The sequence below is a fragment of the Bufo bufo genome, chromosome 4, assembly GCF_905171765.1.
Source record: "Bufo bufo chromosome 4, aBufBuf1.1, whole genome shotgun sequence".
In the NCBI taxonomy this organism is placed as follows: domain Eukaryota; kingdom Metazoa; phylum Chordata; class Amphibia; order Anura; family Bufonidae; genus Bufo; species Bufo bufo.
The window spans coordinates 248,773,179-248,798,785 of NC_053392.1; positions in this window are offsets into that span (position 1 = coordinate 248,773,179).

A 25,607-nucleotide genomic window follows, 5' to 3' on the forward strand; every position below is an offset into this window, starting at 1 on the left:
TTTCTGGGTTTCTTGTAGCCTCCCACCCTGCGGCTCCTCCTTCCCACTGGGAGGAGCTGGATGCCTAGCTCATATATATAGGAGGTCTGGGCTTCAGTTCCTTGCTTGGTCCTCCTGTGTTCACATGCTTCTAGACTGCTGCTGCTTCTGGTTCCTGATCCTGGTTTCGTCCGACTACCCTGCTGGTTCCTGATCCTGGTTTCGTCCGACTACCCTGCTGGTTCCTGATCCTGGTTTCGTCCGACTACCCTGCTGGTTCCTGATCCTGGCTTCGTCTGACTACCCTGCTGGTTCCTGATCCTGGCTTCGTCTGACTACCCTTCTGGTTCCTGACCTCTGGCATGCAAAGACTCTGCTTCGGTTTCGCCATCCGTTTGGACTTTTGCTTTACAGCTTTATTTTCAATAAAGCCTTCTTATTTTCACTTATCTCTGTTGTACGTCTGGTTCATGGTTCCGTGACATATATGATGGCCGTCATGGCACATAACAGGTAAAATTTTGTGTTAGGAACCCGTCTAACTAGAGATCGCCTTGACGTGCGGCAGACGGGCTCAAATAATTTTGTACAAAACGACTTGCCAAGCATCTCTAACTTATTAGTATAGCATTTGCAATTATGATGCAATTTTGTACTTTATTTGGTTTGCAGTGAGCTGTTGCATTGCATGTTTTGTTTAACAGTCTTGTTCTCAGCCATAGCAACGTGCCCTTGCGCTTTGGGATGTGCTGACTGACCCCCTTTTTCTTTGCAGCTTGTGCTGGAGGTGTGGCCGCCTCCTTAGTCGTGCACTCCTGACCAGCTCGTCTGCCCCATTGGTTGATTTTAATTAGTGTTAGTATATAGCTTGGCCTGCTCCCCCTCACTCACTGAAGCCATTCGGCACCAGGAGAGAGATAGTGTGTGGACTCTCATTGCAGTCCTTGGTGACCTTTTGGCGCCAGGGGTGGTGTGGAGTGGGCCCGGCATGCATGCTGGTAACTGCTTTCCGTGGATATAATGGAGGCCATTTTGGCACCAAAAATGACAGAAATTCAGGCGGATCCAGCATGCATGTGGAACCTGCACTTTCTGAATTATATGATAGCCGTCATGGCACATAACAGGTAAAATTTAGTGTTAGGAACCCGTCTAACTAGAGATCGCCTTGACGTGCGGCAGACGGGCTCAAATAATTTTGTACAAAATGATTTGCAAAGCATCTCTAACTTATTAGTTCAGCATTTGCAATTATGATGCAATTTTGTACTTTATTTGGTTTGCAGTGAGCTGTTGCATTGCATGTTTTGTTTAACAGTCTTGTTCTCAGCCATAGCAACGTGCCCCTGCGCTTTGGGATGTGCTGACTGACCCCCTTTTTCTTTGCAGAAGAGGTAACAAGTATGATACGCTGGCAGTCAGTGCCCGCCGTTGTCTCACTGTTCTGGGCAGGCATGGGCATCGCTCTGCTCTCCCTGTGTGTATTGGGACTAGTGCTCAGTGAAATTTCCTTCAATACTGCAACAGTTAGTGCTTTCCTCCTATCCCTGTCCAGGTGCTGGTTAAGTTGCTGATCAGTCTCCCTATTTAGCTGGGCTGTGGTTCCACCTCCTTGCCAGAGCTTTGAGGTTGCCTAGTCTCTAGTAACCAGCAAAGGTGATCGCTTGTCTGAATACCCGTGTACCGTACCTTGACAATCAACTGATTCTCCTCCTTACCACCTGCCTTGACCTTGGAAATGTGACCTGGACTACACATGTACTCTGCCTGCCCCACCCTTGGAATTGCTTTTTGGAATACACAAGTACTCAGCCTGCCCTGACTTTGTTCAATCTACACTTCTTGCCTTGGTGCTTCGCTCCTTTGTCTCTGACCCCTTATGTTTCAGCGGTCAACTACACCAGGACTACTCCAGGAGGTAGTGGCCTGGTTGGTTCACTGAGGCGAAGTCCACATCCCTGTATAAGGGTTAAAGAGTGAATACCAGGGAACCGCCAGGACAATGCCCTTAGGTTTAGCCCAAAGTCAAACTGGTTCTTTGGCACAGTGGGTCCACACCCACTGCCTGTTACAAGGTATAATGGACAAATACGGCATCTTAAATCTTGTTAAGGAACCTGAGCCATATCACTTAAACCATGGAAGAAAGTAACACTGTCATGGGTGGGGGTTTAAGCCATGACCCCATATGTATGTGTGGCACAGGTAAGTTATAGTTAGAAATGGAACAGAAACAGTAATATTAAGGATACTGTCACACTGGCGTTTTGGTTTCCGTTTGTGAGATCCGTTCAGGGCTCTCAAAAGTGGTCCAAAACTGATCAGTTTTGCCCTTAATGCATTCTGAATGGATAAGGATCTGCTCAGAATGCATCAGTTTGGCTCCGTTCTGCCTCCATTCCTCTTTGGAGGCGGACACCAAAACACTGCCTGCAGCGTTTTGGTGTCCATCTGACGAAACTGAGCCAAATGGATCCGTCCTGACACACAATGTAAGTCAATGGGGACGGATCTGTTTTCACTGACACAATATGGCACAATAGAAAACGGATCCGTCCCCCATTGACTTTCAATGGTGTTCAAGACGGATCCGTCTTGGCTATGCTAAAGATAATACAAACGGATCCGTTCTGAACAAATGCATGCGGTTGTATTATCTGAACGGATGCGTTTGTGCAGATCCATGACGGATCCGCACCAAACACGAGTGTGAAAGTAGCCTTACATAGAAGTCTCACACAGGAGGATGAGAGGAGAAGATTGCGGCACACAGGTTCTTCTTTTGCAATTTATACCATTTATTAGTTTGACATCATCATATATGAATCATGATTCAGTTATATCATGCAATATCGTAGCAACTTTTGATAATCGCACTGATCGGACATTTCGGTCCTAAAAGGACCTTCTTCAGCGGTCCAGTTATCTATGGTGTAATTATAATATAGACCCCATTAGTAACCAGGTATACACGATTAAAATATGGTATAAGACAACATAGAAATAAACACTTAAAGGCATTTTCATCTAGAAATAGAGCATGTTAGTAAGGTGGTGGTGAGGAATGCACTGAGTAAAAGAAGTGTAAAGACTCCAACGTTTAGAAATGAGGAATAAACGATGGGAAGATAAATTACTATTAGGAAAAGGATTAGAAAAAAGAGCAAAAGTATTGCAGAAATCAGCAAGCATATATAAAATTGCATCTGGAAATGGTTTGTGTCCTGAGAAATATTATCTGCTTCTTGTGGCTGAGGTGTGTGGCGCGCTGGATCACAGGACACTGACCAGTGAGTGCGGAGGTTTTAAACTGATCGGAACGCCACGGGACGCGGGAGGCACGGACTTGCGTTCCACCGCCTCGTCACATGATCCCGGAAGTCGCAATCTGCGTTTCACAAGGATTACCTCTAAATTGAAGGGTGAAGGAAAGACTGTAGTGGGGATATAATAGTGTGTAGTATATGGTGGAACCGTTCCTTATAGTGGATAGTGGTGTTGGAAGGAAATAAAAACGAGGTCCCATGAGTGGTGCATGCAATATGTACATCCAAATGTCATGAAGGGTTAACAATATTACTCACATATGTGTTAGCACTAATATTAGCATATGTAATATGTGTATAAAATTACAAGCAAACTATATGGTTAGTGCATACCAGGTTGCCACATTATGTATAAAGAGAAGGATGAGTGGAGATGTTAAGAAACCATATGAGGATGGTTGGGGAAGAATGATATGGACATTAGATAACAGTATAGAAGAAAACTTAAAATGAAAGAGAAATTTACACAAGGGTATTACTAGCAACATCATTATTATCATAGGCAAACCATTGTTAGCATTGTAGGCACCTGGTTATAGAGAAGAGAAAAGGGACGGTAAGAGGTAAGTATAGGGGAGGGAGAGAGGGGGAAAATGGGGGGCGGGGGGTTTTCTCGCCCTTACCATATGCGACAGGAAATTCAATGGGTCTGAAAGAGAAATAAAGTTTGTGTTAGAATCCCAGATTCGTGGAAATAACCGTCAATTCATACATTTATAAAAAAGTTGCATTCCTGGTTCAGACCATTAGGCGACAATGTTCCAAGCTTGTAAATCCACTGGGCCTCTCTCTGTTTCAAAAGTAATGTCCGATTACCGCCCCGTCTGGGTGGATCCGTCTGTTCCAGTATTTGAAAGCATAGCTGGGACGCTTTATGTTTCTTCTCTGAAAAATTAGGAATGATTGGCAAAATGTTAACATCTAATGTCATTAACGTCCAATTGGGTATCAAGTCGACTTTTTGTGTTGTAAGTGTCATCACAGGCGAATATGTTACCCATCCACGCACAGGATGACTCTTTCCCATCAAAGGATTCTTCACATGTGATTCAAGTTTCGTAGTGTACCTGTTGAAATGCCCCTGTGGCCTCGCTTATGTCGGAGAGACCACGCAACACATGTGAGTAAACACAAATCAACCATTAGACTAGGACACTAGTGTTGAGCAAGCATGTTCGGCTAGTTCGGCTCAAGCATCACGATGCTCGGCACATCGCGGTGTTCGGCCGAATACCGCACGTGCTCTAGCGCAATGCTCGAGTCTCCTCCCCGCAGCCAATAAACATGCAGGTAAGTACTGCCATTCACTGTAATGCCATAGCCATGTTGGCTGCTGGCATTACAGTGATTGGCTGGCCGTAACGAGTCATTGGGTGCTATATTTTATTTACAATTGGTCACTAGGGCCATAGATGTCCCCTAGACTTAACAGCCATAAATGACAAGCGCCCTCTAGAGGATTCACTTAGCAATCAGACTCACTGGTACAATTGATACATATTAAGCAGGCATAACTGATTATTTTAATAGTAGAGTTCTAAACATTTTTAAAGATTAATAATAAATGTTAAATTTTAGATTTAGTAACACGTGTTAATCAGGGACATCTATGGTCCTAGTGACCAATTGTAAATAAAATGTATGCACGGTCCCAACACGTGTTAGGGAGATTTATGTAAAGGAATTGGGTGCTATATAGCACCCAATGACTCGTGTTCGGCTCAGTCTTAGTCAGGGAGAGCTGGAGAGCAGAAGGGAGAAATAGTGTAGGGATTGAAATAGCAATATTTTAGTTTTTATACTTGTTATAGACCCAAAAGTCCTTTTAAGGACTATTGTGTGTGGCAGCAATATATATTTTAGCGCAACCTGCGTTAAATAGCTTGCAATTGTTTGGCTGCTGCAGACAGTGACATTATCTGCGCTACATCTCCAGTATATCGTTAGCGCATCTGAAATATCAGTGACATTCAGTGTACTTTTTTTCGCCGCTGGTGACAGTGACATTATCTGCGCTACATCTCCTGTGTAACGTGTGCGCAGCCTAAAAATATCTGTAACATCCAGTGTACTTTTTCTGTAGACGGTGTCCGCTGCGGATAATTACATTACCTGCGCTACATCTCCTGTATAATGTTTGCGTATCCGAAATATCAGTGACATTCAGTCAAATCTCCTGTATAACATTTGCCCATCCGAAATATCAGTGACATTAATTCAGTGTAATTTTTTATTAGCCGCTGGTGACAGCGACATTACTTGCGCTATACCTCCTGTATATCGTTTGTGCATCCTAAATATCAGTGACATTCACTCAGTTTTTTATTAGCCGGTAGTGTAACGGATCTCCTGGCACCCCGACCGGGTACCTCCGTCGATGGATGCTCCTAGTGCTTCCCGAGGACTCCAAGCACTCAACTTGACACCGTAAGCACTGCAGACCCCACGAACCGTCGAAGCTTGGTTGACGTCTCACCGTCTCCTACCCACCCTGGACCTACAACAAGGCTCCAGGCTCCAGTGGATGAACCTCTCCTAAATCCAGAGAGCAGGAACAGCTCTTACAAGAGCTAGGCGTTATAGCCAGGGGAGAATACAGCGTATAGCAATCCCCATACACATGAGACGAGGCTCTATGTTGAATGTAAAACAGGAACTCTTTATTGAACACACAGCATTGACTTATATACACATTTTCCAACAAGGGTACCACCCCTGTGGACCTGGTTGGGAACTGAGGACTTGACATAGCAGCCAATCCTTTACAGTTTAAACACAAAAACTAACCCTATTCAACAAACACAATGGCATTGTCTGTGACGCAATTAAGAAACACAACATGCAAAAAGACATCTTCACCCCCTCCATAATGAATGAATAGGGACAGTGGAGACACATGTGATGGGATTATCTCCTGAGTGTATCATATGGTGATCGGCTGCTATTATAATCAACTATCTTAATCCCATAACTAACACAATCAGTGGGAGTCTCAGTGCAGAGTTAACCCTTTTTGTGTTGCTGAATCCACACCATGCCTTTTTAATGGGCAATAGGAAATATGTGGCATATAAATTACACACATAAATCAGGGTTCATAGTTCCTTGTAACCCCAAAAGGTCTTAGGGGGTCTCCATAGTTCTCGGTCCATAGTCTGTAGGAAGGAGGCTGGCCCTCAGGCTTCTCCAGCAGCCCCAGTAACGGTTCAGTCCGTCACAGGTGGTGACAGCGACATTACTTGCGCTATACCTCCTGTTTGTTTTTTACTCGTTTTATTGAAAAATAACAAGTAAGGAATGACGCATAATCACGTATCAAGACATGACAATGTACATATAGTCAGTTGCGAAAAGGTTGATAGCTGAGAGATCAACAACTGCACAAAGGTCAAGTCATCATTTAAATGTGATTGTCCCGGCATGATATTAGTTATAATGACAGAGCTTAAGCAATAAACTGAACTATGCTTACAATATAAAGTGATACTTTGTCTTCATCAATATACAGACGGGATCATGTGGTAGTATGCATGTGAGATTACGTCACTGTTAACGGAGATGAACACCATGAACCTCAAATTTTTGAGGGTATTTCCTGTGACTAAACATTATTTTTTCCAAAGGCATGATTTGATTCACCAAGGCTTTCCATTGGCCTAACGTGGGTGGTCTATCCGCCACTCACCTTAGAGCGATTGCTTTCCTGGCTAGGAATAAGGTTTCCTTTAAAAAGGTACATAAGTAACGTGTATGGGTATCATCTTCAACTATACCTAAGAGACAGACCTTGGGGCATAATGACAGGGTATCAGGAATCAGGGTAGACAGAGTATCCACTACTGCCCTCCAGAAGGATTGGATATATCTACAATCCCATATTAGATGCCAAAAATCTGCGTTTAATTGAGCACATCTGTGGCATCTGGTGTGACTAATTCTACCCATTTTATACAATCTGGTTGGGGTCAAGTAACTCCTATGAAGTATAAATAGTTGTATTAGTCTGTCATTAAGAGAAAGGTGAAACACTCACAGGAGCACACAATGCCTCGGTCCACTCTTCAGTAGGAAGATGAGATACACATTCTTTCCATCTATTATCCGCTAGCAGAGGTTTGGAAAGCATTTTAATGTCTAAGAGGTGAGTGTATAAAGTTGAGATCATACCTTTCACACCTTGTGTCTTAAGTATGCCAATCAATGGGTAATTGGAAATGGCGCTTTTATTGTTTTGAAATTGCATGTGAAGAGCATGTGGTAACTGTAAATATCTGAAGAAGTGAGATCGTATGACACCTAACTTTTCTTGTAACTGAGTGAATGAGAATAAGATTCCATTATCATATAGGTAAAGTAAATATACCATATTATATCCAAATACTCTTCCCTTCACATTGTATCAAATGTGGGAACATCGGATTATCCCATAGTGTGATGGCATCAGGTAGGTTGTGATATTGTTGAAGCTTTGCAGCCTTCCAGACCTGATGTGCCAGTCTATGAACTGGTAAGGCTTGCCCTGAAACTAATGGAAAGTTTTCTAAAACAGGCCATAGGGTGGAAAGCCGCAAGTAATGTTGTAAATAATATTCAGAGTTCGAAAGGGTGGAGCTTGAGATCAAGAACCTCAATTGACCTGCCAGGAAATATAGATATAGGTCAGGCAAGGCTACCCCTCCTTTTTGCCAGCTTCACTGCAAAGTAGTCAATGCTAGCTTCCTCCTTTCTTTACCCCACACAAAGGTGGTCATGATAGCATGTAAACGATCAAAAAAACGACGTGATATTGGGGTACAGGCATGTTCTAGTAGGTATAATGCTTTGGGTAATAGGATCATTTTAATCAGGTTTAATCTTCCCATAATGGATAAAGGTAGGGTTCTCCAGGATGTGAATTTGTCCAAGACATATGATTTTATGGGAGCTATATTCAACTTGTAGGATAGAGGAGGATCCTTTGTAATAATGATGCCTAAGTACTTAAATTGATCTACAACCGTTAGATTGTGGTATGTGGAAGGCCAGTCTGGGGACCATAAGGGTATGAGGGCAGACAGTCCAATTGATACGCAGACCCGAATAATAGCCAAATAGATCTAAGAGATCCATCGCTCTCGGCAATTATATCTCTACCTCATCCATATGTAATATTAAGTCATCCACATATAGTCCAAGCCTGTCTTCTCTATTACCCATGGAGATTCCCTTGAATATTGAATCTTGACAGATTCTAATGGCGAGGTGTTCTATAGCCACCGCAAATAAAAGGGGTGATAGAGGGCATCCCTGTCTAGTTCCCTGGTGTAATTGGAAGGTGGGTGACAAGGAGCCATTAATTAGTATGCTAGCCGTAGGTTTTTGGTACAATATTTGGATCCAATTAATAAAAACTGGGCCAAAACCGAAACGTTTTAAAACTTTCAGTAAAAAGGGCCATTCTACGGAATCGAACGAGTTGGCTGTATCTAACGCAGCCAAGGCCCATTGTTTATTTGCTGCACAGCCTAATTGCGAGATGACTTAAGCTCTTCTTATATTACTGGAGGTGGACCTACCCGGAATGAAACCTGTCTGGTCCTCATGTATTATGGAGGTTATTGCTTTACTTAATCTGTTCGCCAATATCTTAGTTAATATTTTGTAGTCTAAGTTTAACAAAGATATTGGCCGATAAGATCCACAATCTAGAAGGTTTTTGTCAGGTTTCAACAGAATTACTATTGAAGCTTCATATAGTAATTCAGGGAGGGATCCCTGTTCTAGGGACGCAGAATACACATTGTGCAATTGCGGTCCCAAAACCTCTAAGTACTTAGCATAAACCTCCAGCGGTATACCATCAGGGCCTGGGGATTTCCCTACATTAAGCACCTTAATTGCGACCATTATCTCTTCAAGTGTGATTTCCTCATCATGAAGCCCCCTGTCTAGGGAAGACAGCTGTGGGTGAGACACTTCATGAAGGTATGCCGCTAGGTCAGATGCAGTATATTGGATCCTGGAGTCATACAAGTCTCGGTAAAACGCTCCGAATCTATCTAATATTCCACTCTGCTCCTCCCCAATAACACCATCTGCATGCTTAATGCGTAATATCGGAGGAGCCATGCTATTCCTGTGCACCACCTGTACTAGTACTTTCCCTGTGCTGTTACCTTGCTTAAATAATTGTTGCTTGAGGAAAAATAATTTACAGTCACTTTTTTCCTTCAGGCATAACATGTATTGTCTACCGTTCATCGTCCAATCTATCCTGTTTTCCTCTGTGGGATCAGAGGTATATTTATTTTCAGCATCTTTACAGTGAATACTTAGCTCCTCCTCTTTGTGATGACTGAGAAGATTTTTTGATATAGGAGATAGAGGATCTCATGCAACCATGCAGAAAGGCTTTTAGGGTGTCCCATAGTAGAAGAGCATTCCCATCATCCCTATTCAAGTCGAGAAAGACTTGAAGTTGGTCAGGAATGCGGTCATTTGTGGTCATTAAAGATAGCCAAAATAGGTGTACGCGCATCTTTTTTTTATTTTTTATTTTTTATTTTATTTAATTTCAACACCTTTATTAATATACAAAACCAATACACAAAGAAACTTCAAGCTTAATATAATTAATACCACTTTACCCTTAACCCCCTTTCCCTACCCACCCATTTAACGGAGAAGTATTATCTATTTCTAAAAGTGATTTATCATTCAAACTAAAAAGTGCCGACCGAAGATGAAAATACCTAAGCCATGAAATATTCACTATATTATGTGATAGTTCCACAAACGACTTAATCTCTCTATTCTTAACAACCTGTGTAATTTAAAGAATCCCATTCTTTTGCCAAAATTGATCCGTTTCTATACCCTCTAGGGTCTGTAAGTGAATATTATGCCAAAGAGGCGTGAATGTAAGTGATCCCTTTACCCCCAACCAAGCTCTAGTGGTAGCCCAGATTTTCAGTAGTGATTTTATAGTCTCTTTATGGTCCTGGTATCTATTAATCAATAACCCGGATTCCAAAAGCGTAAATATGTTATTATGCGAGGAGCTTCTCACTAACCTACTTAAGAAGGTACTATTTTGCCATTCATGGCACGTCCATACTGAGCAGCAATAAAGTAACCTTTGAAGTAGGGGAGATTTAATCCCCCCGGCTCCAAAGGTTTATATAAATATTCCAGTTTGAGGCGCACACGTTTCCTTCCCCAAACTAGGTCATTGATTATTCTTTCCATAAGTTTAAAATATTTATCCTTTATCCAGATAGGTGTATTCCTAAGAACATAGAGGATTTGGGGTAGAATCACCATCTTAATGTCACGGATGGTGTTGCAGAAAGCTGGAACTTATAAATAAACATCCGACTGGCTTGATCCCAAACTAAGGAGCATATGGGTGAGCCCTATAAAACCCCTAGAGCTCTCCCTGACTGCTAAGCCCATGCAAAGATCTTTATGGTAGAGGATTGCATGTCCACGTACCTTATACTATCTAACACCTGAAAACCATATAATAGTGAGGGGACACAACCACCGGCTCCCTGCACTTAATACGGACGGAGTCAGGGTCACCTACAATCAAGCCAGCAAGTAAACACAAATAAAGGAAACAGACTTATCTGAGGAATCAGGAGAAGGAGCATCCACAAGTGAACAACTCATCCAGGAAGAAGTATAAACCGCAAAGTGAGGCAGTATGGGAGGGAATATAAAGGGAGGCAATCAGTGTAAATAGATGACAGCTGGGAGAAGGAAAGGAGATGAGAAAGTGAAACCAATACAAAGAACATCATGCAAGAGGTACAGAAGAACGTCTGTCAGACCTTCTCAGAGAGCTGGCGGTGTCAGTACCCCTCCCTCTACGAGTGGACTCCAGACACTCAGAGCCCACCTTCTCAGGATGGGACCTATGGAAAGCCCTGATGAGACGAGTGACCTTAATGTCCGCCACTGGGACCCACATCCTCTCCTCAGGACGATAACCTTCCCAATGAACGAGGTACTGGAGAGAAACGCGGATAATGCGAGAATCCACAATCCTAGAGACCTGAAATTCAAGATTACCATCAACAACAATCGGAGGAGGAGGCAAAGAGGAGGGAACAGTGGGTTGGACATACGGTTTTAATAGGGACCTGTGAAAAACATTATGGATCTTCCAAGTCTGAGGAAGATCAAGACGGAAGGCAACGGGATTGATGACGGACAAGATCTTGTAAGGCCCAATAAACTTAGGACCCAACTTCCAGGAGGGAACCTTCAGTTTGGTATTCTTTGTAGACAACCACACCAGATCACCCACATTCAGGTCCGGACCAGGCACACGTCTCTTACCCGCCACACGCTTATATCTCTCACTCATCCTCTTCAGATTACCCTGAATCTTTTGCCAAATAAATGACAAAGATGAGGAAAATCTCTCCTCATCAGGTAAACCAGAAGACCCCTCTCTAGAGAATGTCCCAAACTGCGGATGAAACCCATATGCACCAAAAAATGGTGACTTATCAGAGGACTCCTGGCGACGGTTATTTAAAGCAAACTCAGCAAGGGACAAAAAAGAACACCAATCTTCCTGATTCTCTGCAACAAAACAGCGCAGATATGTCTCCAGATTCTGATTGACGCGTTCGGTCTGGCCATTCGACTGCGGGTGAAAAGCAGAAGAGAACGACAACCGAACCACCAAGCGAAAACAGAAGGCCTTCCAGAATCTGGAAACAAATTGCGTGCCCCTATCAGAAACGATGTCTGAAGGAATGCCATGCAATTTGACAATGTGATCAACAAATGCTTGCGCCAGCGTCTTAGCATTGGATAACCCAGGAAAGGGAATGAAATGCGCCATTTTGCTAAAACGGTCCAGTACTACCAGAATCACAGTCTTCCCCGAGGAACGAGGCAGGTCCGTAATGAAGTCCATGGACAGATCCGTCCAAGGACGGGAAGGAATGGTAACTGGAGGAGAGAACCCGATGGCCGTGAATGAGGGACATTGGCACGAGCGCAGGTCTCGCAGGCTGCCACAAAACCCTCAACCGTCTTACGAAGAGCCGGCCACCAGAATCTCCGAGCAATGAGATCCACTGTGGCTCTACTCCCGGGGTGCCCAGCAAGGACAGTATCGTGGTGCTCCTTAAAAACCTTGTGTCGTAAAGCGAGAGGCACAAACAACCTCCCAGGAGGACAAAGATCAGGAGCTTCTGCCTGGGCTGCCTGAACTTCTGCCTCCAAATCAGGATAAAGAGCAGAGACGACCACCCCTTCAGCCAAAATGGGACCCGGGTCTTCAAAGTTCCCCCCTCCCGGAAAACAACGTGACATCAGCCTTCACATTTTTAACCCTAGGGCGGAACGCGACAACAAAATTAAACCTAGAAAAGAATAAAGACCATCTGGCCTGTCTCAGGTTCAGACGCTTGGCTGATTCCAAGTAGGCCAGATTCTTATGGTCGGTAAACACGGTAATAGGGTGTCTGGCTCCCTCTTGCCAATGGCGCCATTCCTCAAAAGCTAATTTGCTGGCCAACAACTCCCTATCTCCCACATCGTAATTTCTCTCTGCGGAGGAGAGTTTCCTTGAGAAAAAGGCACACGGTCGCCATTTGGCAGGAGAGGGACCCTGAGATAAGACCGCACCCACACCCACCTCAGAAGCGTCCACCTCAACAATGAAAGATAGAGAGACATCAGGTTGTACCAAGATGGGAGCGGAAGCAAAACTCTTTGATGCTAGAAAAGGCCTTAAGCGCATCTACCGACCAGGAGGAAAAATCTACCCCCTTTTTAGTCATATCAGTGAGTGGCTTAACAACAGAGGAATAATTCAAAATGAACTTTCTGTAATAATTGGCAAAACCCAAAAACCGCATCAGCGCCTTCTGATTCTCAGGAAGTGTAGTGTCCCACTAGGTAGGCGTGGGCACTACACAAGGGTCAATTGTTTAGCGTGTTACTTCTACTCACAAGGGACAGTGATCTTATATTTAACTATGCATTTAATGTACTTTCTATGTGTTTTTATATGCAATGTTCCCCTGTGTTAATGCTTAGCAGGCCTAGTTGGGTGTAGTTAGACATCCCAGACACTAGAGGGAGATAGGGAGCCCCTAGTATAAATGTCCAGGCCCAGACAGGGAGGAGGGAGTTCATAGTCAGGAGTCTGTGGAGACAGAAGTAAGAAGGCACCAGCCAGTGATATGCTGAGGGCCTCCTCCTGACATGCAGCTTGATATCCGTCTTCAAAATGCGTTCAGTGTTACTATGGCACCCAGGACGCTATTAAAGTCCTGGCTGCCATAGTAGTAGTGGGGAGCGGGGGAGCAGTATACTTACCATCCGTGCGGCTCCCGGAGTGCTCCAGAATGACGTCAGAGCGCCCCATGCGCATGGATGACGTGATCCATGTGATCACGTCATCCATGCGCGTGGGGCGCCCTGACGTCACTCTGAAGCGCCCCGGGAGCCGCACGGATGGTAAGTATACTGCTCCCCTGCTCCCCACTACACTCTACCATGGCAAACAGGACTTTAGCGTCCTGGCAGCCATGGTAACCACTCAGAAAAAGCTAAACGTCGGCTCCTGTAATGCGACGAAACAACGTTTAGCTTAAGGCCGGATCCTGATTAATGCCTTCCAATGGGCATTAATTCCGGATCCGGCCTTGCGGCAAGTGTTCAGGATTTTTGACCGGAGCAAAAAGCGCAGCATGCTGCGGTATTTTCTCCAGCCAAAAAACTTTCCGGTCCTGAACTGAAGACATCCTGATGCATCCTGAACGGATTTCTCTCCATTCAGAATGCATTGGGATAATCCTGATCAGGATTCTTCCGGCATAGAGCCCCGACGACGGAACTCTATGCCGGAACAGAACAACGCAAGTGTGAAAAAGCCCTAAGACTCAACTTGGCCGTGGGGGATCTATACATTAATTTAATCATATTTATGAATCTCTCCCCGAAACCCATCCTGGCCAGGAACCTCCACAGGAATCGCCACTCCACCCTGTCAAAGGCCTTAGAGGCATCCAATGACAGGATGGAGCGAGCAGACCCCCAGGTGCCTGTATATTAGCAAAAAGCCGGTGAAGATTATAGTGAGTATCCTTATTTGGGATGAAACCATTCTGGTCCGGATGAACAATGGAAGAGATAACCCCAGCGAGTCTTGTGGCCAGAATCCTTGCCAGGAGCTTTACATCTGCGTTCAACAATGAAATCGGTCTGTAGGATCCCAAATCTATGGGGTCCTTACCTTTTTTTGGAATTAATATTATCACGGCTTCCGACATTGAACTCGGTAGGGTCCGCTCCTCCACCGATTCAACAAAGACCCCCAACAGTTTGGGAAGAATAACCTCCCTATATTTACTATAGAATTCATATGGGAGTCCGTCTGAACCGGGGGTGGAATTACCCGAACAGAGTTTGATTGCCCCTTCAAGCACCTGGATTGAGAGATCGGCCTCAAGTACCCTCCTTTGGGCCGAAGTAATAGTAGGAAAAATAATACCATCAAGGTAGACATCCATCATTTCATCCGTTAGCCTACAATCGGCTCTATAAAGATCTGAGAAATAGTCCAAGAAAACTTTCTCTATAGGGTTTTGTCCAGTAACTATCCGCCCATTAGCCAGTCGGATATTATCTATATTTTTCTTGGGTTCCTGATTCGAGATAACTCTGGATGGAAGTTTCCCCGGTCGCCCCGATTCGGTGAAATATTTTTGACCCTTAAAGAATAAACTCTTGGGCCTTCTCCAGCAAAAAGTTAGAGTATGATTGTGTGGTCTTCTGCATAGTTTCCCTGTTTTCCTCTGTCCTACAGTATTTATATAAAAGGATTGTGTAGCTGAGGAAGCTTGTTCTTTTAAATTTTCCTCCTTTTCCCCATACTCCTTTCTCAGGTTGGCAATATTACTAACCATTATTCCCCTCATATAAGCCTTGAAGGTGTCCCATACTACTTGTGTTTTTGCTGAAGTATAATTAGCCTTCCAGAATTGGTTAGTTTCCTTTTGTATTGTTTCATGATTCTTTATTACTGATAACCAATAGGGGTTAAGTCTAAATGGAGACCTCCACGTTTGTTTATCATGGGTCAGGCAAAGTTCGAGGAGTAGGGGTAGATGGTCCGAGAGTGACCTAGTCTCATACTTCATTCGTTTAACATATCGCACATATTTTTTATTAATCAGAGCATGATCTATTCTGGACATAGATCTTCCTAATTTACTGATGCATGAAAAAACCCTTCTCCCCTGTCCCAAACTTCCCCAAACATCCTCGAACCCGGCCTCCAAGCAAAAGCATGCCAAGGGGGACCCCTGAACAGAGGCGTCTCCCTTGACACCCATAGAGACCCTGTCAACCGCTGGATTGATAACACAGTTAAAGTCTCCCATGATCAATGTAAGACATTCTGGCCATTTATCCATAAATTTTAGCAGAGAATTAAGTACTGAAAAAGCAAATGGAGGTGGAATATAGACAAAGGCCAGAATACACATCTTCCCCGCCAGCTTACAATATAGGAAGACAAATCTCCCCTGGTGGTCAACAGAGGATGCCTCGCACATAAAATCAATCGTTTTATGAATAAAGACAGTCACTCCCCTAGAATGACTAGAGAAGGTAGAATGGTACGTGGGCGCAGCCCATCCCCTGGTGGCCACCCTGGAGGTCTCCCCAGTAAAATGTGTTTCTATCAAACATACAATGGCTGGGAGGTGTAAGCGCATCAGGTCAAAAACTGCTTGTCTCTTTCTTCTATCCCCCAGGCCCCTGACATTCCAAGTAAGAATTATAATTGACATTATAAAAAATAATTATAAAAAAAAAAAGGAAAAAACCCACATCTCTTCCCCATACTAGACACATCACAGCCCCCCCAACCAGCCCCCCCATCCCGTCCAACCCCCCAATCCAAATAATCCACCGCATAAAGCAGCAGATCTCTCTCCTATGACCATCCCCCCCACCCCTCCACTCGACGGCCTGCACGCTAATTAAACAGAGAAAGGGAAAGATAAAGAACATCATCTGTCAACTATTGATCTGTTGTTCCCAACAGAGCCTTAAATAGTTAGATCACATATCGTTTCGTTCAAGCCACGTTGTATCATTAAAAATAATCCGGAGTTTGGCTGGGAAAACAAGTGAATACTTAATATCCCTTTCTCTTAATCTCTTCTTAACGGTAATAAACGAGCGTCTCTTTTTGTCATGGTCTTACCTGCTTGCTGCTCTCCTTCGTTTGACATGTGCTGGCGGCCATCTTGGGTCCTGGGTTTCTTGTAGCCTTCCACCCTGCGGCTCCTCCTTCCCCTGGGAGGAGCTGGATGCCTAGCTCATATATATAGGAGGTCTGTGGCTTCAGTTCCTTGCTTGGTCCTCTTGTGTTCACATGCTTCTAAGACTGCTGCTGCTTCTGGTTCCTGATCCTGGCTTCGTCTGACTACCCTGCTGGTTCCTGATCCTGGCTTCGTCTGACTACCCTGCTGGTTCCTGATCCTGGCTTCGTCTGACTACCCTGCTGGTTCCTGATCCTGGCTTCGTCTGACTACCCTTCTGGTTCCTGACCTCTGGCTTCGCTAAGACTCTGCTCGGTTTCACCATCCGTTTGGACTTTTGCTTTACAGCTTTATTTTCAATAAAGCCTTCTTATTTTCACTTATCTCTGTTGTACGTCTGGTTCATGGTTCCGTGACATTAGGACCAAGCCATGAATTCTGACGGTACAGGGCCATCCTCGCTACCCACGCTGGTTGCCAGACTTGATCAGCAGGATCACCTGTTGGGTCGGTTCGCTGTGGCGTTGCAAACCCTGCTTGAACGCACGGCTCATTTCGCTCCCGTTGCCGATGGGTCGGTTGTCGCTCCTGGGCTCGCTCCTACTGCCGCTCCGGTTGTTGCGCCAGAGTCTACCCCGACACCTGTTGTTGCACCTGCGGTGTTTCGGGGTATGACCGGTTCTGCCCCTCTTCCACAGCGCTTTGGGGGAGAGCCAACTCAGTGCCGAGGTTTCCTTAACCAGGTGGGCATTTATTTCGAGTTGCTGCCACATGCCTTTCCTACTGAGAGATCAAAGGTGGGCTTCTTGATCTCGCTGCTCTCGGACAAGGCCTTGGCCTGGGCCAGCCCTTTATGGGAGAACAACAATCCGGTGGTTGCCGAGTTTTCCGGTTTTGTTGCTTCTCTTCGGAAGGTATTCGATGTGCCGGCTCGTGCTGCCTCTGCTGCGAAGCTCCTTATGTCCATCAGACAGGGTTCACGATCCGCAGCTGAATACGCCATTGAGTTTCGTACCCTGGCAGCAGAGGTGGGCTGGAATAATGAGGCTCTGGTCGCTGCTTTCTCTCATGGTCTCTCGGATGCCTTGAAGGATGAGGTTGCAGCTAAGGACCTACCAGTTGAGCTCGAGTCTCTTATTTCTTTCCTGATTTTGATTGACACCAGACTCAGGGAGAGACCTTCCTTTAAGGAGAACCTGCGGAGGTCTTCTAACAGATTGGTGCCTACGTTTGCTGTCCCACCCGTGCCTCCCTCTCCTCCCACGCCTCCTGGGGATGACTTGTCTGGGGGTGAACCCATGCAGCTGGGGTTTGCTCGCCTGTCCGAGGGGGAGAGGGCACTCCGGAGACGCGAGGGCCGATGCATGTACTGTGGTCTCGGTGGGCATTTTCGGTTGGCATGTCCGAACCGTCCGGGAGACGCTCGTACCCTGAGATCCTGTCGGGGGCAGATCTTGGGTGGAGTCTCCTCGTCCCCGGTTTCCCGTGTTGACAAACCACTGATCACTGTTGTCCTCTCCTGGGTCGGGGGCTCGGTGACGACCCAGGCGTTGGTGGACTCTGGTGCTGGTGGTTTGTTCATTGATAGTGTGTTCGCTGCCGCCAATTCCATTCCTCTGCAGGCTCGAGGTTCCCCACTGGCTCTTGAGGCGATAGACGGCAGACCCCTTCTGCCGCCACACGTGACTCATGAGACCCTTCCAGTGGGGATAGCCATTGGTGCCGTTCACAGAGAGTCGGTCTGCCTCCAGGTTATTTCGTCTCCACACTACTCGGTGGTCTTGGGGTACCCCTGGCTCCAGAAGCATAATCCGACTTTCGATTGGAGATCGGTCGAGATCCTCTCGTGGTCACCGCAGTGTGGGGCTAGTTGCATCCATGGGTCTGTCAAGTTGCTGTGTACTTCCTCGGACTCTCTGTTGCCTCCTGAATACGAGGAGTACCGGGATGTATTCGATAAGGTGCGCGCGGTTGCCCTACCTCCGCACCGCCCATACGATTGTGCCATAGAGTTACAATCTGGTGCCGTTCCTCCTCGTGGCAAAGTCTATCCACTGTCGGTAGCGGAGAATGAGGCCATGGAGGAGTACGTGAGGGAGGCGCTTTCACGCGGACACATTCGCAAATCTTCGTCCCCGGCAGGGGCTGGATTTTTCTTTGTGAAAAAGAAGGGCGGTGAGTTGAGGCCTTGCATCGATTACAGGGGTCTCAATCGCATCACGATCAAGAACGCTTACCCGATACCCTTGATTTCCGAGCTGTTCGATCGCCTTAAAGGGGCCACGGTCTTTACCAAACTCGACCTGAGGGCGGCATATAACCTGGTAAGGATCAAGGCGGGCGATGAGTGGAAGACCGCGTTTAACACCAGGACCGGTCATTACGAATCCTTGGTTATGCCCTTTGGGTTGTGCAATGCGCCCGCAGTCTTTCAGGAATTCATCAACGATGTTTTCCGTGACCTGTTGCAGCAGTGTGTGGTAGTCTATTTGGATGACATCTTGGTATATTCTGAATCCATGGAGGCCCACATTCTGGATGTCAGACGAGTGTTGCAACGGTTACGAGAGAACAAGCTGTTCGGTAAGCTTGAGAAATGCGAATTTCACCGATCCCAGGTAACCTTCTTAGGTTACATCATTTCCGCTGAGGGGTTCTCCATGGATCCTGAGAAGGTTTCGGCTGTCTTACAGTGGCCCCAGCCCAGTGGTCTTCGTTCCCTGCAGCGCTTTTTGGGCTTCGCCAATTATTATCGGAAGTTCATCAGGGACTTTTCCATGCTGGCCAAGCCTCTCACGGATCTGACCAGGAAGGGCAGTAATTCCCAGGTCTGGCCGCTCGAGGCCATCCGAGCTTTTGAGGCCCTAAAGTCCGCCTTTGTGTCGGCTCCGATTCTGTCGCATCCCAACCCTGGGTTGCCCTTTGTCCTCGAGGTGGACGCGTCTGAGACGGGAGTAGGCGCCCTTCTGTCTCAGCGTAGAACACCAGAGGGTCCTCTGCTTCCTTGTGGGTTTTACTCCCGGAAACTGTCTTCCGCGGAGTGCAACTATCAGATTGGTGACAGGGAGTTATTGGCCATCGTGCAGGCCCTTAAAGAATGGAGGCACTTGCTCGAGGGTTCGGTGGTTCCGGTTCTCATCCTGACGGACCACAAGAATCTGACCTACCTTTCTGAGGCCAAGAGATTGACACCACGTCAGGCCAGATGGGCTCTGTTCTTGTCACGTTTTAATTACGTGGTCTCCTACCTACCCGGTTCCAAGAACATCAGGGCGGATGCCTTATCACGGCAGTACTCTGAGCTGTCCAGGGAGGAGTCGATTCCGACTTCGGTCATACCTCCGAATCAGATCTTGGCCGCCATTCGCACCAGCCTGACCTCTCCCCTGGGTGAGCAGATTTTGGCGGCTCAATCGGGTGCTCCCTCTGGGAGACCCAACGGCAGATGTTTTGTGCCTGAGGAGTTGCGCACTCGGTTGTTGCGAACCTACCATAACTCCAAGACCGCGGGGCATCCTGGAAAGAATCAGCTGTCCTGGGCTGTTTCACGTCTGTTCTGGTGGCCTTCCCTACGTTCCGACATCGCCGCATATGTAGCGGCATGCTCCGTTTGTGCCCAGAGTAAGTCCCCTCGGCACCTTCCGTTGGGCCTTCTGCAACCCATAGCCACCGGGGAGCGCCCATGGTCACACCTGGGGATGGATTTCATTGTGGACCTCCCTGCATCCCGAGGCCATACGGTCATTCTCATGATTGTGGATCGGTTTTCCAAAATGTGCCACTGTGTTCCTCTCAAGAAGTTACCCTCTGCACAAGAGTTGGCCACGATTTTTGCCAGGGAGGTCTTCCGGTTGCACGGTTTGCCTAAGGAGATTGTGTCGGATCGGGGGAGTCAGTTTGTGTCCAGGTTCTGGCGCGCCTTTTGCTCCCAGTTGGGGATTCATCTCTCCTTCTCCTCGGCCTACCACCCTCAGTCCAATGGGGCCGCAGAACGATCCAATCAGGCCTTGGAGCAATTCCTTCGTTGCTATGTCTCCGATCACCAAGACAATTGGGTTGACCTCCTGCCTTGGGCTGAGTTTGCCAGGAACACGGCGGTGAACTCTTCCTCTGGGACGTCTCCCTTCATGGCCAATTATGGGTTCCAACCTGCCGTGTTACCGGAGGTATTCTCTCCCCAGGATATTCCGGCTGTGGAGGATCACCTTTCCGTCCTACGTGCTTCTTGGGTACAGATCCAGAAGTCCCTTGAGGTCTCTGCGCAGCGCCAGAGATTCCAGGCTGATCGCAGACGAGCGCCTGCTCCTTCCTACCAGGTCGGAGACCGTGTATGGTTGTCCACCCGCAACCTCAACCTTCGAGTGCCCACTCCCAAGCTGGCGCCTCGCTTTGTTGGTCCCTTCCGAGTGCTTCGCAGGGTAAACCCGGTAGCCTATGCCCTTGCGCTTCCTCCTGGCATGCGGATCTCCAACGTGTTTCATGTCTCCCTGTTGAAGCCACTGGTGTGTAATCGTTTCACTTCCTCGGTTCCTCGGCCTCGTCCGGTCCAAGTGGGCAATCGTGAGGAATATGAGGTGAGCAATATCCTGGACTCACGCCTGGTCCGCGGTCGGTTGCAGTTTTTGGTCCATTGGCGTGGTTATGGTCCAGAGGAGCGTTCCTGGGTTCCCTCCGCAGATGTCCATGCTCCTGCCTTGCTCCGAGCCTTCCACGCACGCTTCCCTCAGAAACCGTTTTGTGCTCCGCGGAGGAGGGGCCCTTGAGGGGGAGGTACTGTCATGGTCTTACCTGCTTGCTGCTCTCCTTCGTTTGACATGTGCTGGCGGCCATCTTGGGTCCTGGGTTTCTTGTAGCCTTCCACCCTGCGGCTCCTCCTTCCCCTGGGAGGAGCTGGATGCCTAGCTCATATATATAGGAGGTCTGTGGCTTCAGTTCCTTGCTTGGTCCTCTTGTGTTCACATGCTTCTAAGACTGCTGCTGCTTCTGGTTCCTGATCCTGGCTTCGTCTGACTACCCTGCTGGTTCCTGATCCTGGCTTCGTCTGACTACCCTGCTGGTTCCTGATCCTGGCTTCGTCTGACTACCCTGCTGGTTCCTGATCCTGGCTTCGTCTGACTACCCTTCTGGTTCCTGACCTCTGGCTTCGCTAAGACTCTGCTCGGTTTCACCATCCGTTTGGACTTTTGCTTTACAGCTTTATTTTCAATAAAGCCTTCTTATTTTCACTTATCTCTGTTGTACGTCTGGTTCATGGTTCCGTGACACTTTTCTTGGACATCTTTTGAGAAGTCTGGAAAAAAGGCCAGTCTATTTCCATCATGGAGAACAGGGGGACATTCCCTCGCCCGCCTTAGTACTGTATCTCTATCTCTTGAAATCAGCATTTTTGCAAGGAGGGTCCGTGGTTGTCTCTCGGGAATTAATTTACCACCTGGGACGCGATGGGCTCTTTCTACTAGAAACGAGGGCGAAAAATGTTCCCTCCCAAAATTTTCAAGAATCAACGTCTGTATGAATTGAGTAGGGTTCTTGTCTTCTGCGCTCTCTGGGATCCCCAGGATTCTTACATTGTACCTTCGTGATCTATCTTCCAGATGAACCACCTTTTTTTTAAGGAGATTAAAATCTGTCTTGAACGTGGACATCTCAGTATTTATTTCTTTGTATTCATTCTGCATAATAGCCATAGCTCTCCACATTATTAACCCTATCTCGGATTTTAGACAGTTCATACCTAATCAGTCCCACATCAACTTGAATTGCGCCAAGCTGGGTTGTAATAGCCTTTATTAGGTCCCCATCCTGTTTTACTAGCAATAAAATTTATTTTAACAGTGAGGGGTTGGGGTTAGTAACATCTTCTCTGTCTATTCCCTCCTCCCCTTGGGGGTACCCGGAGTCTTTTTGTAATTCGGGTTCCATCACTTCAAAGTTATCATTCTTTTTAGAGCTAATATCCTTCTGCCCGTCTCTAGTATTGACCCTTGGGACCTCAAAAATTGGTCTTCTCCTTTTTTTTTCTTTCTTTTCTCTCTTCCCCTTTCTTTCCCCCTCTCTCTCTCTCTCTCAAATCTATGATATTTTCCAGGCACCCACCTCTCTCTCTCTACCCCCACAAGCAGATTATTTATTTTTCTCCCTTTTTTTTTTTTTTCGCAAAGTTCGTCAATTTCTGTGGGTACAATATCCCATGTAGAGTATCAGATGAAACCACGTTAATGTCCTTTTAATCAATTAATAGTTTATCTGGTTAGAAAATTGATTGAATTAACTGGTTACTCAGTTACTCAGTTAGTTACTCAGTTAGTTAATTTTAGTGGGGGGGGGGATACAGGAACAATCTCACCAATGTTCGGTTCACTGTAGAGGTGCCCAGGTTCCCAGCTGGAGAAAGCAGGGGGACGCTCTCTGGAGGATCACAAGCTGCAGACAAGCGAGGGATCAAACGGAGGACCGAAGGACCAGAGAGGAACGGCCAGAGGAGCGACCACTCAAGCCCCGATGTCACAATAGGGCGCGCAGCCTGCAGCAGCTGGAGCCATCCAAACGCCGATGATCACGCAGGGACTGGTTTAGGAGGCACCAGGCAGCAGGAGAAGGAAGGAAGGAAGGAGCAGGAACGCCGTCACCACTCAGACCGTTCAGCTCCACGATCCGCGGTCCCGGCACGCAGACAAAGGAGGCAGCAGGAAGGGACGAGAGACGCTGAAATCAGCTATCAGTAGGGCAGCCGAGCAGTGGGGAGGAGAGGCGGGCGTGACGTCCTTACGTCATCACGTCATCACCTCTGATAAATTAGTATGTGCATCTTGATACTACGAGAGACCTCATAAGACAAAGTGATTATCCCTATGACCGGTGCATGATCAGAGGGACCCTGAAGACCATACTGTATGTCCCTTATCATTAAAAAAGTATTAGCATTACTCAGTATATAATCTATCCTAGAAAGTGCCCCTTTGGAAGGGGTCAAACACGAAAATTCCCTACAGCCCAGATTTTTTTCTCTCCACCCGTCTAGCCATCCCATCTCTGAGGTAAATCTTGCTAAAACGGTACTGGGCGATCGGATATCAGCTCTATGAGGTGGATTATGAAATCTATCCAAGGATTCGTCCATCACCATGTTAAGGTCACCTATACATAGCAAATTGGCAGAGGGATATTGTGCTGCAAAACCCGCCGCAGCTTGTAATAAAGAGAGGTTAGCGGGAGGAGGATTATATAGATTCAGTATAACATAGGGGACCCCATTTACATGTGCAAATATAAAAATGTACTTTCCCTCTGGGTCTGTTATTAATCGATGTAGTTCCCACCTGACAGAACGGTGCACCAATAATGATACCCCTCTAGAGTAAGAATTACCGTATGCGTATTCAGCCCATTGTATCCACGGTTTTTTAATTCTCCCTCCAGTGTCTACCATAAGGTGCGTCTCTTGTAAACCCAATATATGTGGATTATATCTGCGGATATGTGCAAATACTGACATACGCTTTCTAGGGCCTCCCAAACCTCTCACATTCCAGGACATTACTGTGAGGTTCGCCATGGATTCCGATTTACATCATAGGACGGATGAGATCCTGATGAGCTGCAACTGATAAGCATGTGAACATGTGATGGATATATATCACTTTTAACAGTTTCGTACCATACCTTATAAAAAGTTATTAATTTAAAACCTAACCAAAATGCCCAATATCTTGAATATAGAACATAAACTGGTACAATGAATCTAGTAGCCATATTAAAGGGGGACCTGCACAATACAGGGAGATGTCAAACTTGCAGGTGCGAGATCGAACTCCCGAAACTAGTATAAGTGCTTATAAAATATATTAAGTGCAACTAATATTAGTAGTAGCAGTGGCATGTGGTTCTCAGATAAGAGTCAACAAAGACATGGTATGTTGTCAAAGAACCGCATACTGATAAAGTAAAAGAGAAAACCATATCTGTAATTCTGGTAGGACCAAAGGCAAACTGGTAAGTTGAACCCTACTCATCTGCAGAACTTCTCATTTGGAGGGGGAGTCCCTTGGTCTCGCAGATAGCCAGTCCTCAGCTTCCTGGAGATTGGTAAAGAAGATCGATTTCCCGCCATCCATCACTCTCAGACGGGCAGGGTATGCCATTGAATACTGGAGATTGAGGTCTCTCAGGCGTTTCTTGATGGAGGTGAATGTAGCACGTTTCTTCTGTAGTTCCGCTGAGAAGTCCGAATACAGGGAAATATTCGCGAAACCCATGGCAATAGTTTGCTTTATTCTTGCATGCGACAGAATAAGGTCCCTGTCCCTCCAGTTAAAGGGGTTCTGCTTTTTCATTTAACTGATGATCTATCCTCTGGATAGATCATCAGCTTCTGATCGGCGGGGGTATGACACTCGGGACCCCCGCCGATCAGCTGTTTGAGAAGGCAGCGGCGCTCCAGCAGCGGCGCGGCCTTCTCACTGTTTACCTCTGGGCGGGCGGCCCACTGACGTCACGACTAGTATCAACTAGCGTGGGCGGGGCTAAGCTCAATTCAAGTGAACAGAGCTTAGCCACGCCCACGCTAGTTGATACTAGTCGTGACGTCAGTGGGCCGGCCGCCTGGAGGTAAACAGTAAGAAGGCCGCGCCGCTACTGGAGCGCCGCTGCCTTCTCAAACAGCTGATCGGCGGGGGTCCCGGGTGTCATACCCCCGCCGATCAGAAGCTGATGATCTATCCAGAGGATAGATCATAAGTTAAATGAAAGTGCAGAACCCCTTTAAGCATACGGGCCAAAAGGGGTCTTGGGGGAGCCCCAGGTGGAGGTACCCTGGCTGGTAGACGGTAGGCTCTCTCCACTGTGTAGGCCATGGAAAAGGCAGCGTCTGGGAATGTAGATTTGAACCATCCCTCCAAGAAGGTCGAGGGATCCAACCCTTCCGCTCGCTCTGGCATACCTAGTGTCCGCACATTATTTCTTGCACAATTTTCTAGGTCATCACACTTTTGTCTCCATAATTCCACCTAGTTTTCTATAG